Source organism: Herpailurus yagouaroundi, unplaced genomic scaffold, assembly GCF_014898765.1.
Source record: "Herpailurus yagouaroundi ecotype Mexico unplaced genomic scaffold, PumYag 142, whole genome shotgun sequence".
Lineage (NCBI taxonomy): Eukaryota > Metazoa > Chordata > Mammalia > Carnivora > Felidae > Herpailurus > Herpailurus yagouaroundi.
In genome coordinates this window covers 13,245,052-13,264,376 of record NW_024412397.1, presented here as the reverse complement: position 1 = coordinate 13,264,376, position 19,325 = coordinate 13,245,052, and the positions used below count along the sequence as shown (strand labels likewise).

At 41.6% G+C, this 19,325-nt stretch overlaps 1 long non-coding RNA gene across 1 annotated transcript; it reads right to left on the bottom strand.

Moving 5' to 3' along the window:
* Positions 1-12,049: 12,049 nt before the first annotated feature.
* On the bottom strand, positions 12,050-19,075 carry LOC121032826 (uncharacterized). Its single transcript, XR_005791504.1, has 3 exons — positions 18,715-19,075; positions 13,327-13,372; positions 12,050-12,609 (listed from the first exon to the last, which is right to left on the bottom strand). It is a non-coding gene; the product is annotated as an uncharacterized LOC121032826 (long non-coding RNA).
* Positions 19,076-19,325: the final 250 nt, after the last annotated feature.

Sequence of the window (19,325 nt, the reverse complement as noted above, 5' to 3'; positions counted from 1 at the left end):
CATGGACGCTCCTCTCTGCTGATAGCATTTTCTGTGGGACTTGCAGCTACTGAGGTTTGAAGCAAGCATCAGGAAGACTTTGGTCAGGTCTATAAGGAGATAGTTTGGAAAAACTCATAGAAGCTTGCCCTGAAATTTCGGTTGGTTGGTCCTGCCCATATGGCCACCTCACGGTTAAGGACCCTAGCTCACGCAGAGAAGGTCTACCTTGTCTAGTCATGATCTAGGCTTAGTTTGGTGTTACTTTCACAAGTCTGTAACTGTTGTCAGTACACCCCTGGCTCAGTGACAGCAAAGGTAACAGCTGTTGAATTTCATGTTAGCATTGAACTTCATGCTCCTTAAGGCAGGAGCCATGCCTGATTTGTTTCTATAACCAACACCTCTAGAACAATGCTTAATATATAACAGTCACTCATTGTGTCTTTAAAATAAGTGTAGTTGTGAGTCCCAAGGGTGTGATTTGAGACGGAAATGAGACCTCAGGGACCACTTTGGTATAAGATCAAGTCATTGATCTTGTAATTGATTTCTTTTTATACAAAGACTACTTTTTATCTTTTAGGGTCATATTTTTTTTTCAATCTGCTTATTTATCCATAAGCATTTCCAAATCTCTTCTTCACTTACTCAAAATTCTCTCTCTGTATGATCCCATCTAAACACGTGGCTTCTGTAATAGCTGATGACACCTATCTCTATGTGTAACTTCACCCAAATTCACTACTGCCTCCTGAAACGTCCACCTGAATTTCCTAGAGTAAAACTAAACATGTCTCAGCTAAAACACATCACCATCCTCCACATGATCTTCTTGGGGACCCACCTTTAGTTAAGGACAAATGTTTTCTAAAACTCCAAGCTCAAAACATCAAGATTATCTTCGTGTATTCCTTCTTTTTCACACTGGAACTGTTCGCTGGTCTTACTACTAAAACGTCTCTTGAATTTATCTCTTTTTCTTTCTTCCCATGAGCACTGCTTGAGTTTAGGCAAATTCAAACTACTTCTGTAGTTTGTTGCTTATCTTTTTTTCCTGCTTCTTGTGACTTGTATTTCCCTTTCACTCTTAAGCCCAAAGTTGTGAAGATTACTGTTTCCTTCTTAAGAACAAAATTTTAATGTTTATTTATTTTTGAGAGAGAGAGAGAGAGAGAGAGAGAGAGAGAGAGAGAGAGAGAGAATGAACGGGGGAGGGGCAGAGAGACAGGGAGTCACAGAATCCAAAGCAGGCTCCAGACTCTGACCTGTCAGCACAGAGCCCAATGTGGGGCTCAGACCTGAGCCAAAGTTGGACCCTTAACTGACTGAGCCACCCAGGTGCCCCAGAGATTTCTGTTTTCATCCGTAGATGCCAGTTATCTTCCTGAAACACAGATGGGAAGACTGTCTTATAAAAGACTTGATTCCTCTTCACCACCTAAAGACAGAGTCTAAACTCCTGCATGGCACTGCAGGCCTTCCCCAATTTTCCTTATCCTCCTTTTTACCTCGTTTAGCCACTTAGCCACTCTCCGACAAGACTCTGAACTCAACACACCTTGGACTAATTGAAAACCAAATCCAATATTTCATGTTCAACCTGTCCCTTCTGAGTGACATACTCTCCCCATCTTCGCTTAATATCCATCCAGTTGTTCAAACATCTGATCACGTTCATATTCCCTGGGAAGATCTCTATTTGAGTAGACTCACAAAACACATCGTGCCTCCTTTTACGAGAGCTACGCTCACATTTCTTGCTATGTTCCGTTAGTGGGTATGTGTGCGCGCACGTGGCTAGGTTATAAGCTCTTTAAAGGCAGGGTATGGCATATGGTTGGTATGGTGAGTGTCCCTTCCTCATCTCAAATAGTAGGTCCTCTAAAGGACCCAAGAAAAGACAAAACTCAGAGAGTGTGGTATAGATGGAGGCTCTGGCCAGATAGTGGGAACCCTTGCCAGCACCTTGTCAGTGCCTCCTTGAGGGTGTGCTGCGCAAGTCAGGTGCCAAAGCCAATCTAAAGGCAAGCTCTCAAAGGTGGGTGAGAGCACTGTTGGATCTTCTATGTTTGCAGGAACGGGAAGAAGCTGTTTTCCACCCATTCTTCAATGAAGAGGAAGAGCAACATTGTCGTCGTCCTTACCCACCGTCACTGCTTCATCATTTCCAAAATGTTTTCGTGGACCCCATCTCGATTCTGCTTACAGTCCTGTAAGGTGGAACCTATTATGATTCTTAATGTTATTTATTTTTATTTCATCAGGAAAATTGGAGTCAGAGAAGCTGGGCAATTGCCTGACATCACGTGTGCTCTTTCCATCGTAACACACTGCCTCGGACGTCCTTCCGAATCTCACTTGCACCTTGGTTCTGCTCAGGATCCTCCCATCTCGTGCTCCAACACCTCACATGGCTCACTCCTTCTTTGGCATGCCTACCGACTGACACCACGTGTCTCGGATGACCTCAGGCTTTCCTAAAACACCGCACCTCTTATAAATTTGGGCAAATCCAAAATTACATGACTCTGTGTTCTTACATTTGGGCCATTTACACTTTTATGATTTAGGTGATTAACTTGACTATCATTTGTCTTACTAATACACTTTTTGAGAGTCTATATAGGAATTATAATGATATTACAAACTTCCAATCGTAAACCCTCCTAAGTATAAACTCTCTGAGACAAGAGACAATTATCTTCTGCTTGCTTTGTAATTTCTCTTCTGCACGTTCTACACCCCTTCACTGACTGACAGGTTCTAGTCATCAACAGAGAAAGGCAGCATATGTGTCTGTAATCTGGTTATCATTTGACACTAACATTTTATTTCTGTCCTGACCGACAAACCTAGAATTTGTAAAGAGCCATGACTAGAACAGCCTTCATAAGCTTAATCTTCCCTCTAGATGCCAGCAGCACCTTGAAGAAGAGAAAGCCACAGTGAGTTTACCTCCAAGTGGTAAATGTCGGCTGTTAGAACTTAATTGTGTTATGAGACATTTCTCTGATATTCTTCGTACTTGTTTCTTGCCTGTGGCACGGTGAACCAAAAACAAGAATGCCATTGTACTTGAAACTTGAAAGTCATTTAGTGAAACTAAGGTGACTAATCTTTTCTAAATATTAAGTTTTATGATTGGCTTGTAATTTGAACGACGAAAAATAATGTGCTTGGGTATACTCAGTGCGTTGGGAGGGAGAGAAAAGGGAGCAGAATGGAAAGAGAGTGTGGAGGGAAGAGAAGACAGACAAATACTTTCTAGATATTTTTAAAACATTTCATTTTTAAATGTAAAATTTCTCTCCCAAGTGTGTCTCTTCAGAAAGGACTTGTTGACGCTGCTATGAGTTTGAGTCTTAGGCCGGAGGGAACTATCACAATTTTTGCAAACCGTAGCAATGTGATGAGTTCTGTGAATGAGGCAGAGATGCTGTGGAAGCGTGCGGCAGGGGCTTCTCAACCAGCCTTTGAAGAACAGGAGGGCTTCCTGGAGGAAGGAACCTTGTAGCTCAAACCAGAAGGAGGAGTAGGTAAAGGGACAAGGAGGAGAGGGGAGGAGGGGTCCAGTAGAGGTGCCAGCATGTTCAAGGCCCACCAGCGAAAGACCCTGGGCTCCTCTGATCGCTGCAGGGGTGACCGCGGAATGTGAGGGCAGAGGGCTGTGAAAAGTAGACTGGTAGGAGCTGGAGCAGGGCCCCGGGCACTACTATGTGGGGTTTGCATTATTCTAAGTTTGGTGCAAAGGCAGCAAAGGCTTCAAGGAGGAGAGCGACGGCTTTCAAGTCTGCATTTTGAATGATTGTGTTTGCTGCGTGGACGCTGATATGGTGCTACAAGACTGTTAGCAGGGAGAAGTGGGAAGTGGTCCAGCTGGGAGGCAATGATGGTCTGGACCAGAATGCAGGTCTTAAGGGTAGTCAGGTGACAGGTGTCGTACGTAGCCTTTGGTTGAATGAATGTGGGGTCAGGACTTCGTGACTGAGCGAATTTGGGGGCAAAAGATAAGGACTTCTCAAGATTCAATTTAGCACTCTTTAAATGACGGTGACATCAGGCGGCCAGAGCACAGAGGGTGGACACCAGAGATGGGGAAGGCTGAAGCACAGGGGCACCAGTGTGAGGCCACTAGGAGCTTTGATTGTCATGCTCCTTTATTTTTTAAGTAAATGCTCCCTTTAAGAATCAGATTAAAATATCAAAACAAGCACATATATAAGAATTTACATGTACAAATTTAAGTTCAAAGACTGCTTGACTCTCATCTGCTGGATTAAAAATCATTGTTATGTATACCTCAGGGGTGCCCGGGTGGCTTATGTGGTTAAGCGTCCAACTTCGGCTCAGGTCACAATCTCATGGTTCATGGGTTTGTACCCTGCATTGGGCTCTGTGCTGACAGCTCAGAGCCTGGAGCCTGCTTCAGATTCTGTGTCTCCCTCTCTCTCTGCCCCTCCCTTGCTTATGCTCTATGTCTCTCAAAAATGAATAAATGTTAAAAAAAAATTTAAGGAGAATCACTGTTACATATATACATCAGTTAATGAATTCTGGGTGGAAGCCATCCATTGTAACACAGAGAAAATTAAATACAAGAGCCATGGTCCACTAAATGGGTACAGTTTCTATGAAATTAGGGTTCCAGGGGTGACTATATACAATGATCTGTCCATTTAACCATCTAGGACAATAGGCAGGAACACACAGCCTCACTCCTATCTGTTAATCAGACTCTTTATGGAGAAGAGGCTTTATATGCAAGAGAAACCAGTACATGCCCTTTTGTTAGTAGTGTTTATAGCTGACAACAGCACAGGAAGTCATTGAACATGCCCAGCCAACTCTTTGCAGAGAGCCCCATGGTTCTGTGACTACCCAACCAGTGAATAATTTACTTTTTCTTTTAAAGTATCTGTTCAGCAGATACTTTATCTGAACATCATCTATAGATGATGAAAGTCTTGTGAAGTTGATAGACTTCTTTATTCACTGGGACCCCTTCTCCTCCTTGAATCCAAATCCTTCTACATGAGAGAAGTCAAGTTCTCTGTATTGGCAGACAAAATATTTCAAGATGTATTTCTTTGAGAGACTGAAGAAGATTTTAAGAGTCATTTGGAAGCTCATTTCTCTCCAGAGCATGAATAGTGACCCTTTTCTCTTTCTCAAGAGTCCCTATGCCCTTCTCCACTCCTCAACAAGGGACACCACATCTCCTGCATCCCTTTTAAATGAGTCTTTACCCTGAAGGGAGGATTGCAGCCTGGAGTGCTTCGGAGAGGTGAGTGGACTCTTGAGAATACAGTCTGAGCATCCAGGATGCCTCATCTGTCATAAGTCATTAAGTTGCTTCATTTCTTCCCTTTACCTTCTGAGAATCTGAGAACCCAAGGGAACAAAGGGGTGTTTCCTACTGGCTTGTGTGCCATTATCTTTTCCCACTCATTAGGGTGAAGCCAAACACTGACACTAATCTATTATGGTGGGTGTTTGACAATTCAGTTTTGTGAACACACTAATCCAAGTTTTTATTCCTGGATGTGCCATAATTTTATAATATTTTCTATCAGTTCACTATAAAGTTGTATAAAGGGAACTATTGGATTTGTTTCCTGTTACAACTCTAATTTGTGTCTATTTTTACGTTACCTGCACAAATCAGGGGTCATGTGATGGAAATACAAAGGACCTAAATCCTGCTCCCCATCCCCCCACTTTTTTTCTTTTTCTTTTCCTTTTTTTTTTTTCTTTTACTTTTTCTTTTTCATTGCCTTGAACTTGAATCTTTTTCTTCCATGAGTTATATTCTTCTTCCTCTGGACATATTTGTAGTTTGGATATCATTTTTAAAAAGCAGAAGCTTTTCTATGTATGTATATATGTGTGTGATTTGATAAAAGGAATTGGTACAAATGGCTGGATCTGACTCTAATTGCGCCTAATTAGTGTGAGATAATAATTTATTGCGGTGATTCTTTATGAAAAAGGCAAAAATGTATGCCTTATTTTTAGCAAAGAATGCATTTATACTATAGTGGTTTAATTTGTAGGGGTAAAATCAAAACCAAAAGGTGTTAGGGAATTTAGATGAAATGAATGAACTCAACTGGGAAGCCTAGTACTAATATATAGGTAAAATCTGCAGTTGAACGCAAACACCCAGAATTAGCATCTTTTATTTAAGTTACTTCCCTCTACTAAACAATTTGAAAGCACTAATTCATTCTAGTCTAAGCACTGTATTAAATGCATACTTAGTTATATTAATCTTATCTAGGGCTTTATTTCCTCTTGTGCAAGATGAGACAGTTGGGCTAGATCAGCATTTTCCAGCTGTGGGATGGGACCAATTAGTGGGTTGCAAAAACAATTTAGTGAATTGCTACCAGTGTTTAAAACATCAAAAAGGAGAGGATAGAAAACAAAATATCAGAATGAGTCATTAGTCCTAAGGGGAAGTATTTTTTGCGCAATTCTTGTTTCCATTTTGAATACCTATTCTGGATCACAGTGTAAGGAGTATTTCTTCATTGGGGTTTAAAAGTCCCTGAAGAAACCCTGTTTAAGTTCCCTTCATGTCTCAGATTCTGATTTTACACCATATTGGTCTTCCTCTGAGTTGGAGCTATAGTTGATCTGTAACTTTCTCCCTGTGGGAATCCTGGCTACATTTGCCATGAGAAGTCTGAAATACTCAACAAGGGTTACTTCGTCCTTGGATGCCTCTGTTTCAGAGAGAACAACATTTCCTTCATCATGTCTCATCTTAGGAGTCAAGGAAAGAAATGTGTTTCCAGTTCCCAAGACAAAAATGCCTCCACTCTGCCTTTTAAACATCAATAATTTATTGTCATAGCCAGAGAGTGCTATGTAATAAATATACGCACATTACATTTAATTTTTGAACATCTAATATATTCTGTAATTATAAAATAGCACCCAATTTATTGTATAAAATCCATGGCATTAAATGTTTCATTAAGATTTTCCACATCTTGGGGCACCTGGGTGACTCAGTCAGTTGAACATTTGACTTCAGCTCAGGTCATGATCTCATGGTTCGTGAGTTCAAGCCCCGCATTAGGTTCCATGCTGACAGCTCAGAGCCTGGAGCCTGCTTCAGATTCTGTGTCTCCTTCTCTCTCTTCCCCTCCTCTTCCTCCTCCTCTCTCTCTCTCTCTCTCTCTGTCTCTCTCTCTCTCCCTCTCTCAAAAATAAATAAACATTAAAAATGTTTTTTTTAATAATAAAAAAAGATTTTCCATATCTCTTGAGTCACTACATTGACCAGAGAAGCAGTGTGTTTTACATTGCATACATCAGCTGGCTTATTCTCTACTCCTTCGCATAAATACTTTAAATCACTTCACAATGCAAAGAAAAATGACTTGTGCAACCAAATTCTGAGAAGACTTTGGGTGGTGAGTACTGGAGTACTGTGTTTGTCTCTGTGTTGTAGACACAGCTGTGGGCACACAGAACAGAATTTCAGCCCACCTGAAGACAAGGTATAAATGCAAAGTAAACCGTAGCTTCTTTGACACGATGTTTATAACTGCTGATGAGTCGTCTGAGAAACTACAGGAGAATGTATTTGGTTGTAATCAAAGGACAGTGAGAAGCACCATGGTTTGAGGGGCAGGGGGCGGGTGGAAGGGAGGCACAAATGTAAAACAAGGCATTGTGGTTCTGTTTTCCACTATTCACACTCACTGAGGGAGCTTTTTGATGTCATGTTTTCCAACACTGGAGAGAGCCATTCCTGTCACCCATCTTTATTCCCAGGTTAAGGTAAAGACTTTCATGGTGACTGAACTCAGGCTGAGTGACGAATTTGCTCCTAGATGGCTACAACACCTACGAAGAAACTGTGCTCTGTGGTGCCAACGTTAGATCTTCTTTTTCTATGTTGTGTATCTATCTGGTAAATTAGAGGGCAAGATGCTGGCCAGTGTGTCGGGAAAACTGGGTGTTCCTGGTGAATTGGATGTTTTCTAGCTGTGTGGACTTGAGTAAATTTATGCAGCCCCACTAGGCTCACTTCAGTTTCCCCATTTGTAGAATTAATTTGGGGACCTGATACTTTCCTTCTCAAATCTATGACTCTTCCTTGAGTTAAATCCATAATCCTTAGAAGGGGGGAGGGAGATAAGAGTATTGAATAATGTTTCTATTCAGAGGCTTTATCTATATTTCACACTCACCACAACCTGGTCAGATGACTCCTATTTTACACTCAGAGATTTATTTTATGGGTAGGTTCAGAGAAGTTAAGTAAGTTACTCACATGTGTAGCAGAAGGCAAAGTTCATATTAGAACTCAAGTTTGTCAGATTTAAAGGCTCTCTGTTATCAAGACCCGTGATTGGCCATTTCAGCTAATTGTCCCTTCAGCAATCATATTTCTCAGTTTCTGTGGATCCAGTTAGAATTAACTGGTGTAGCCAGAGGACTGTTTTTGCTTGTAGGGTGGCCATGAAAGGTTACCAGGAGGTAGATTTCTCAAACAGTTGAATGAGGGAGGAAAAAAACCCAATGGGTCAGTGTCTCACAAACTCTGAGAAACAGATCTTAGCCTGTACATCTGTTTCTATTTTCTTGTAAACTTGAACCCCATCTGACCCATATTTTTCTCCCCCCACTCGATCCCCAGAATATACAGAAATATACTGGTGTCTTAGAGGATTTTACATCCCTGTTGATGGGAAGAGAGTGGTAACTTTTAAGCAAGTCGTAACATTTCTGGTCCCTATGAAATGTCAGCTACCTAGCTAGCCAAATTGTTTAAACTTGATCCTCTCTGTGTAGGAACTCTTAAGGCTGTTTTATTGGAACCACACCCCTGGGTTGGGAAAATTGCTTCTGGGCCCCCGGATATTGGCAAGACGATGTTGTATAAGTTAAATACTTCGGTGGAAAATATAAAGATATTTACATCTTTACTCAAACTCAGCAACTATATTTTTCTTTTTCAGATGTTTTCTAAGGAAATGTACCACGTTGAGTTTTTTCCCCTTTAAAATGTGCAGGAAAAAGAAGGCATTTTCCTAAAACACTTTGACTTTCCTAAGGGTAAGATACTCCATTGACATCAACAGCAGACAACGGGAGAATTTCACTCTGATTCCGATATCTTAATGGAAACCCTTTAAGGTGTCTGTAGTATAACAGAACAGTACAGCCACCAGAAACACAGACCTGCAGCCTCCTGTATCCAAAACCCTGACCTGGTGTCCCAAGCAGGGCCAGGAGCAAGGACAGGCAAGCAAGGTTCCCAAAGGAGCAAAATTTAAGGAAGCACTCATTCTTAGGTGTAGGCCCTGCGACTTTATGACCCTGAGTGCCTGTGCCTCCTGAAATTTTGCTCAGTGGGTGGCTCATTCTTTTTTTTTTTTTCCTTTTTTTAAAAAAAAATTTTTTTTTTCAACGTTTATTTATTTTTGGGACAGAGAGAGACAGAGCATGAACAGGGGAGGGGCAGAGAGAGAGGGAGACACAGAATCGGAAACAGGCTCCAGGCTCTGAGCCATCAGCCCAGAGCCTGACGCGGGGCTCGAACTCACGGGCCGCGAGATCGTGACCTGGCTGAAGTCAGACGCTTAACCGACTGCACCACCCAGGCGCCCCTGGGTGGTTCATTCTTAAGGACGTACTCACTGCCAGGGACAGGGCCACACAAGCAGAGGGTCAACACAGTAAAGTGAGTGCTTCCTAAAATTTTGCACCCTCAGGTCTTCATTCATCCTTGTCCCAACACTGATCCCAGGGGGCCCAGACTCCAAGTGGTTCTTCAGAATAGCCCCACACAGTACATGGGGTCCCATTATCTGATTCCACCAAGCACCAATAGAAGCAAAACTCCTGAGCCTCCCCATTGTTCTTTAACCTCATTTCTCTAGACATTGCCCAGGGGAAGGGAGAATTTAGTGAATGAAGAAGGAATGACAGACTGTCCTTCATCTAAGAGTGCTCCATTTACTTGACTTTGCATAACTCCCTTGGAGAGATTCAGAGCTTTGAAGCCCTGCTGTGGTTGTGAGTGGCCACATGAAAGGGTCAAGTCAAAGTAAGGTCTTCCAGCCCGACAGCCTAGAGCAGGGAGCTCCGTCTTTCTCAAATATTGGAGGATTGAAAAAACAAATTTTATTATTATTTTTTTATTTTAGAGAGAGCACACGAGCAAGGGAGAAGGTCAAAGAGAGAGAGAGAGAGAATGAGAAAGAGACAGAATCCTAAGCAGGCTCCACACTCACCACAGAGCCCAACGTGGGGCTTGATCCCACGACCCTGGGATCAGGACCTGAGCTGAAATCCCACTGTGGGAGGTGTGCACTTTGAGATGTTTTTCCAGTGAGGCAAATGGGTTTTTGGTGGTGTGTCCTTACCCTCTTGTCAGTCCCTTTTGTGCACTTTTGAAACACTCAGTGAGGTCATGTGTCTGCTGGGACCAAAGCTATAACCTTGTCCTGTTTGTCCTCACCCTAACCAAATGAACTACACTAAACTAAGGGCAACAACAATAATGACAATAGTCACTGACATATCTGACCACCCACTATCTGCAGGCACAGTCCTGGCTGCTTTACAGCTATTACATAATTTAATCCTCACAAGAATCCTGCGAGAAAGCGGTCGCTTAGCCACTGCCAGAGAGAAAGGAGAGACCAGGAGAACTGAAGTAACTCTCCTAGGGTCATGAGGCTAGATCGTGGCAGAGCTGGAAAGGCATTTTTTCCAAATCTGTGTTCTTTTTGCTTCCATAAAGCCCCTCTTAGAGCATTTTGATTTCACAAGATAGAAGTAACTCTTTGCCTAACGTGAAATAAACTGCTAAATAGTGCCAGTTGCATGTGCATTTTCGTTGTGTGTGCACTTGTATTCCAGAACTCAGGAAGGAATGATGTCTTTTTTTTTTTAAGGTTTATTTATTTATCTTGAGAGAGAGAGTGTGTGTGAGAGAGAGCAGGGGACAGACACACACACACAGAGAATTCCAGCAGGCTCCGTGCCACCAGTGCAGAACCCGATGCAGGGCTCGAACTCACGAACTGTGAGATCATGACCTGAGCTGAAATTGAGAGTTGGACACTTAACCGACTGAGCCACCCGGGCCCCCCCTTCTGCTTTGATGTCTTTAACAAGATGAGCTATGACCTCACCAAGCGATCGTCTTCTTTTCTCCCTTGAGTCTCCTCTCCATCCTGGCTGCAGTGCTCTTTGGGGCCGGAGGCCATGATGCATGGCAGATGGAAGAGGTTATGTCACAAAGGCACGTTCAGCCATGTCTAGAAGAAAATCATGGGAGGATATCAAGCACTTGTCAGGAGATTTCATAGCTGCCCCACTCTGTAAACATGTCCACCTTCATTTCAGGTTATCTATCAAATTGGCTCTTTCAAAAAGGGTTCAGAAGGTAAGGTTTTCCACAACTCTGTTCTGAGGGGCCAGGGGTAAGGGAACGCAGCTGAGGCCAAACGGGCACACTGAGCCAGGTAAGCCTGAGCCATTACAGAGCCGAGAGTCCCCACCTCCACCCCCACCCACCCAACAGGCCCTTCCTGTTGAGGTTCACATAAAGAATATTTTCAAGGATTTATAATCTATGCCATGAAATTTTCAGAGCCATCACGAGCGCCTTAATTCAACCAATCGTTTGGGGTGACTGAAAGAAACATTTCTTAGTAGGCCTCGGTCAACATGCCTTAATCCTCTCTCTGCTTATTACAGAGGGAATGATTACCTCAAATGATTAACAAAGCTTCTCCCCAGTCAGGATTTCAAGTGGAAATGGATTTGAAAAGCTGGAGTCAAATTCTGAATTTAATGAACTTTCAACTCAAGAAAATTACCTGTAAAAGCTCTCGTGGTCAATTTTGTTCTGTTTCTGTGCATTGGAAGACTAGGTCCCAACTGTCTTACCCACCATAGATGTTCAGTCAATACTTGTTTGTGGACAGGGAGAAATAGTTGTGCCTGAGGATGCTGAGGGCTCTTCACAAGTCGTCATGGGATGAGTATGTGCAGAGTCACCTCTTCCTGTCACCCCTCCTTCAACATGAAGTCACGCAGAGTCTGGAGCAGAAATAATTCATTGCCTCTTCTGCCAAGCAGCCCGAGTTAGCAGAGAACTAAAGAATTCACATTTATTTTCTTGCTGCTTCACATACAGAATGGAGGAAAATCCCTCATCTTTTCATCCTCTTAATGATTCTCTCTTACAACATTCAAAGACAGAGACGGACGCTCAAGAGTTCCAGGTTCAACAATCGGGCTTTCTTTTGAGGAGTCGGAGGATGCTGGGCACTGAAGCTACACCAGGGGGCGCCATTCACGCAGAGTCCGTGAGTTATGCAATAGTATGTCCTATGATGTCGGACACTGACAGGCAAGCTCAGAACCAGGAGTCATTCAGCCCCCACTCTCCACTCTACGCTTCCATCTGGAAGCCAGCAGGCAAGAGGTGGCTCTTTTCTTTGCAGTCCTCCAACAAGGCAGAGCTTAATAGTGTGAGGTAGCTTTTTAACAAACATCCAGAAAATTCCACATTGTAGAAAGTTCTTCCTTGCCTTCAGCTAAAGTCTACCTCTCCGTTACCATTGGTCCTTTACTGGCTCATTTTCCTGTCTTAAAGACATGCACAAAAATTATATCCTCTTCCGTGTGTATTTTAAGAAAGTTGAAATATTTGTCCTATATCAACTGCCTCTTTATCACATTTCTACTAACCTTTTAAATATATGAAGAGCATTCCAATGTTTTATTTCAGCTGTCTTCTGATAAAGGTCTTAGGGAACTACAATTGCACCTTGGGTTAGTCAGTAGGACTGTAAGAAACTTACCTTTGTGGGGAAAATGATACAAGCTACTGGAATCTCCAAGGGATACTGTGATCATCAAATCAGATACAGTTTGTGAAAATAATTTGACAATAATTACCTATTGTATTAATTTAATCATCATCTTTGCATGCTTGGTGAGTAACCAATGATATTAACTGCCCGCAAATGATGTTAAGATCCCTTCATTAATTCACACAATCGTTTCATTCTTCACTCAGCAAATACTTATGGGATTCCTACTATGTTTCACAACTGGGAATGTAGGGATGAACACAGTTAAGTGACAACACAAATGAATAAGGCCGAAATGATTTTTAAACACTTTCCTAAAACTTTTTAAAAAATCTTCATCCTACATTCTATCACAGGGATTATAAAGGTACACACACACACACACACACACACACACACACACACACGTAAGTGCCTACAACACATCTCTAACACAGTAACATTCACTCCTGTTTCAGAGTACATGAAAGGTTTTGTTTTCCAAACTCACCTTTCCTCTTTGAAATAATACCTCTTTTCCCCCATGAGGAACAAGACTAAGAAACAGATAAAAGAAAGAGGTGATGAAGAAAAGAAAGTTCATAAAAATGTAAACAGATTAACATTTATGGAAAGAAATTGATTTCCTATATCACCATCTGGTCTGTTGGAGCAGCATTTGAACAGCCTTTGTAAACAATTCTTTGTTTCCCATTGTAGATGCTTCACTTGAATGAATTAACAAGAACTGCAAATTCCTTAAACACAAAGGTACGCATAGTTCCTACTTCTCTTTTCATTTTTTTTTTTTTTAATGGAAGTTCATGTTTAGTCCACGAGGAGGAGGGCTAAAAGTTTAAGGCAATAAAACAGGGTATTTATTTCACATGCCCTTTCAATCTAGAATATAGATCTAGATAGTGAAACTCCTGCACATGCTGTTTTTAAAATAATCACATTGAGGTTTGGACAAACGAGATGATGAAATGGACACTGTCAAAAAAGTTGAGAAAGAGACAATTAGTCTTCAAGAAGAAAGGTTATTCCCTTCCTTGAACAATAAGTACAGAGGGGAGATTAGTGTCAGACTGACTTCATAATGGAATCCAAAAGCTACCCTGACAGTAGAAGTGCCTGGACCATAGTCAGTGCTCAAAATATGTAAATATACTATTTTTTGAGAAGGTAACTAAAGATGGCTTATCTTTATGAGATTTATTGTTAAATGCCTTTTTCTTATTGGTAATTTCTACAGGAACAATGTAATACATTCCTTCATTTATGTAAGGGGGTCTATAACTTTCTAGAAGATGTGACCTTCTAGACCACTGTTACCTATGGTGGGCTACTAAGACCCAACTTCATTGCCCAGAATTCTTATTTATTACAAAATATAGCAAACACATTTTTTTTCTGATGCCAACTATACTAAAATTAGTATGTCTGTATGAATGTGTGCTCGGGGCCATCTTGTGGCAGAGACAGGGCAAGCTCCGACCAGGGCATGGACTGCGCCATTGTCCCGCACACCCATGGGGTGATTGTGACACGCTGTGGCACCTGCTCTCTGACCATGGTCTCATTGTCAGAGTCAGTGAAAGGCAAAAAATTCAATTTATCCAAATGGTGGAACGAGTAGTCTTTGAATCTTTTTGTTTGTTTGTTTTTCTGAAATTGCATGTCCAATGCAAACCCAAGACCCTCTCGTCTAACCTCAGCTGATACTTAAGTGGGGATGATATGGCCCCTGTTTTCTAATTTCACCCTAGTGTGAACAAGAAACAGGGGTCCATTTACACATTCAAACACTTCTGTCAGAAATCAACATGTCCAGTCAAGTCCACATGGCAAGTGGACTATTGTCAGAAGGAGCCCATCCATGCCTCTGAGTTAAAACAAAGCATGTTTGCAGAAGGAAGGTAGAGAAGCCTTTCCTTCCTTCCTTCCTTCATTTAATTTATTCTAGCATTGTTTGTATTATCAAAACTGTAGGAAAATAAACAAAAGATAATGTATATATTGAGATAGATATTGCTATATGGAGAACATACAATATATTTTATATATGAGTTTATTTCATACACAAGGGTTTAGGCTTCTAATTTTCAAATGTTAATTTGTGACATGTTCAGTCACGTTTCAGATGAGCCTGGTTGAAGCATAAAAAGAATACATTTTACATAGTTTATGATTAAAAAGCGACAACACTAATGAAATTTTGATATCGGTAATAAAAAAGGAATTGGTATCTTAGAACCCAAGATATCTGGCACTAATTACTGCTGGCATTAATTCTTCTGTCAGATTATCCTAATTATGTGGTTATGGTATAAAGTACACCCTCAGAGGCTGAAAAGAAAGATAAATGTCCTTTGCCATTGAAATAACATCCTATAATAATTTGTTCATTTTACTTCAAAATATGCCTCAAATATGACAAATGTATATCAATTTTTAGTTGGTCCTAGTCCTGCATACTTGCATTTTGTATAGTTCTGTAAATCTATTTACATATGATTTCTACCATGTATGGTCTAAATGGATTAAAATCATAATTTATTTACCAAATCTCTTCTTTTTCTATGCTCACTTAATAGGAATATTTAGACTGCATTGAACAATTATATAAATTGAAACATGAAATTTTGGATTTCAAAAATAACTTAGTAGAAGCCAGAATGCAGATTAACTCATGGATTGAAAATAAAACAAATGCTGAATTTATAGGTGGCAACATTGGAATCTGACTATAGTTTTGCCACAAACTCACTATCAAGCTGTGAGATGGTCATTTAACCTCTCCAAACCTTCATTCACACCATGAAGACAGTCCAGTAAATTATTCCTATGGTTCCTCTGAGCTCTTCAATTTGATAATCTTATGAAAGGTCAGTGAAATGGCATCCATCTAATATAATGTGCACAATTACATTGACAATGCTTTGTGGTGTACTTCAGTATCCTTGACCTGGGTCGTAACATTGGAACATTTTAAAATAATGTTAAGAGCTCTGAGATGGAAGCAGATTCGGAGGCACAATCACAGTTGGATAAAATGATCTTAAAGAGGGAATGGGGGTGGAATTAGTTGGTCTTTATAGTCAAACAATTTTTTCCTGTTATGGTACCTAACATTGATGCATCTTTGTGGATATGGACAGTCAGCCCTGGTTTCTTAAATGAATGTGAGTTGCAGAACAAAATTTTTTTTTTCTGCTTGAGATTGCATTGTTTAGTGTCTGGTCTGCCTACTTCCTGATAGACTCCATCCCCAACATAGTCTAGATGAGTCATGGAACACTTAGGATCCTCCTAGTAAGGACAACTGGAATGAGGACAAGCCAGAGAAGGTGCTCTGTTAAGAATGAATGAAGAAAGGGGCACTTTGTTCGGGAGTGTGTTCATTGTGTCACAATATCTCCTGCCTCTCTGGAAGAAGGAATGGATAATGTGCGGCTCCCGAGGGAAAACCAAAACCAATAGGTAGGAATTACAAGGAAGAAGGTTTATGGTCCAAATGGGAAGGGCCTTTGTTGAGGGCTGAGCTGTGCCACCATGGAGCCTGGCTGTTTTCTAAAGGGGCGGACCACCAACACAAGGGCTTCTCCAGTGGGTGCTGATTGGTGTCACTAATGCTGTGGGAAGCACTCCTTGACGGTCTTTTTCAAATTTCAGATTATTTGATTCTAATCCTTTACCGATGTTACTGTGATTTAAATTCAGTCTCTATGGATGCCTGACTAATGAGAATGTTGGTTTGAGTTGAGGTAGGAACGTAAGTCGGTCAGTCTAGAATTCGAATTGATGTTGTCAACACTGGAAGATCTCGGCTTCCAAAGATGTCTCTGAATGTGGATGAGGGAAAACGGTAGGCACTTACAGAAAGTGTACAATTATAATACATGTTGTGCTCGTTATAGAGTGATCACAAAAGGAAGAAAGTAGGAATTCCCTATGATGATTTAGTTGTTTTTGTTTTTTTTTTCCCCAAGCGAGTCTTGGACGATGTGTCTAGGCATAGGTTCCAGGGCTTTCAGTTGCAGCTCGTGCACACGGCTGCACTTCTCCCTCTTGTTCTCATAGAACCTGCTTTCCAAAATGGCTAGGGAAAGTAACCTTGCCTATTCATAGCCTCACATCCAGCCCTTAGAATGCTTCACATTTGGGTACAGTTTTTGTCTAAACACAATTTTTCACATTTTGCTTCCTGCATTCTTTCCCATAGGTTACCACGGAAATCACTTCGGAGAAACAGAAACACTTGATAGTTTCAGTGACCGTGAAAGAGACTGCTGTGGTCTGCCTCTGCCCCAGCTCAGACTTGACGGGTGTCACGAGGGTGTAACTTGCACATGGGCGGCTTTGGGAATGACTGATGTTTTTGACCCCCCTCAGGGGCTAACTTGTCTGGCATAATTGCAGGAGGAGGCCCTGTGGCCTCCAAGATCATCGATAAGGTCGTGCTAGAGGTCACTGAGGGTGGTTCAGAGTGAACATTTACCAGCCAAACAAGCAAAGGGGAAAATCCTGAAATGTTCAAGGTGGACTGGCCTTTCCTCCCCTTAGTCTTACACAAGGAAACTAAGATGATTCTCTTCTTTGGCAGACTCTCCACCGCTTAAGGAAGGGATAATGAATTTATACTCAAATAACTGATTCTTTAAGTTAGCGGGATTGTACGAACTGGAAGAAAGCATTTAACATAGTTGCAACTGAAACAGATAAACCATACTTCTTAGCAATGTTTTTCTTTCAGCTATCTCATGTAGAATACCCAACCCATTCTTCCTTGGTTTGGCTTACACTGATTAAACAAATTACAGCATGCCGTTAATTGTACTTATTTTTTTTAAGTTTATTCATTTTTGAGAGAGAGAGAGAAAGAGAGAGAGCACAAGTAAGGGAGGGGCAGAGAGAGAGAGACACAGAATCCGAAGCAGGCTCCAGGTTCTGAGCTGTCAGCACAGAGCCCAACGTGGGGCTTGAATTCACATGTCGTGAGATCATGACCTGAGCCGAAGTCTGTCGCTTAACCGACTAAGCCAGCCAGGTGCCCCACCAATAGTTGTACTTATTAAAAAATTATGATCAACACCATTTCTTTTCTTTGATAGCCTTCAACTTACTCAGAACCTCGTTTATAGGTTGCTAAAACTCAGAATGCCTTTTTTCAAAGAAACAATGTTGTTCAGTGTGATTATATTACCAAGGTAGTTCTTCAAAACTTGTTTCCCTCACCTGCAGCTGAACTATGGTATCAGTGAGGAGCTAACCTTCGCTGGGCATGGGTACGTACCCGGCACAGAGCGAAACTCTGAGAGGAAGGAATTATTTTCTCCACTTAAAATGTTTTTACATGTTTATTTATTTTTGAGAGAGAGAGAGAGAGAGACAGAGACAGAGGGGGACAGAGGATCCGAAGCAGGCTCTGTGCTGACAGCAGAGAGCCTGATGCAGGACTCCAATTCACAAACCATGAGATCAAGTCGAAGTCAGACACTTAAATGACTGAGCCATATTTTCTGCATTTTACAGATGGGAAACTGAGGCTTAGGCTTAGTAATTTAACACACAAGTGAAAAGTGACAGACTGGATTTTCAGACCCAGAGAGTTTGATACAAGACCTCAGCCCTTGACCATGATAAACCCTGCCCTATTTACTGCTTTGTGTTGTGGGACTCAGAACCGGGGCCTCTGTGGCACAAAATGAAGCAGAAAGGAAAAAAAAAGGAGTCGTATTCCTCCTTTCCTTCATGTAGGAATGGGCACAGTTTAGAAATAACATTTATGGAAGATTTGCAAGCTTCCAAAGAAGTTTCATACTTGAAATCATTTCATGGGCAAGTGTGCTTTATTTTATGTGCATTCTTTTTTTCTGTGTGTAACTGCAGTTCTTACCTCTCACTTCCTCTTCATCACGCTCTTCTTTTTTCTGGCATTTAGGGGCTCATTGTCGCAAGTCCCTCTCCAGAATGGAACGGAAAGAGCCCTGGATTTGGTGTCGGGAGATCTCAGTTGAAATCCTGATTCTGTGCACCTAGAAGCTGACGGGCTTGGGGGGAAGGCATCTGCCTCTCAGAGTTCAGTCTCCTTCCTGTGCAGAATGCACATTCCAAGTTGGCCTCCTTCACTAGGCTGCTGGGAGATTCAAAAGGAAGGGCTTGATAAGCTGGTAGCTTTAAACTCAACACCTAATAAACAAATAATCCAGTCAAGAAGTGGGCAAAAGACATGAACAGACACTTTTCCAAAGAAGACATCCAGATGGCTAACAGACATATGAAAAGATGCTCAACATCACTCCTCATCAGGGAAATACAAATCAAAACCACAATGAGATACCACCTCACACCTGTCAGAATGGCTAAAATGAACAACTCAGGTGTTGAACAACAACAGATGTTGGGGAGAATGCAGAGAAATGGGAACACTTTTGCACTGCTGGTGGGAATGCAAACTGGTGCAGCCACTCCGGAAAACAGTTTGGAGGTTCCTCAAAAATTAAAAAC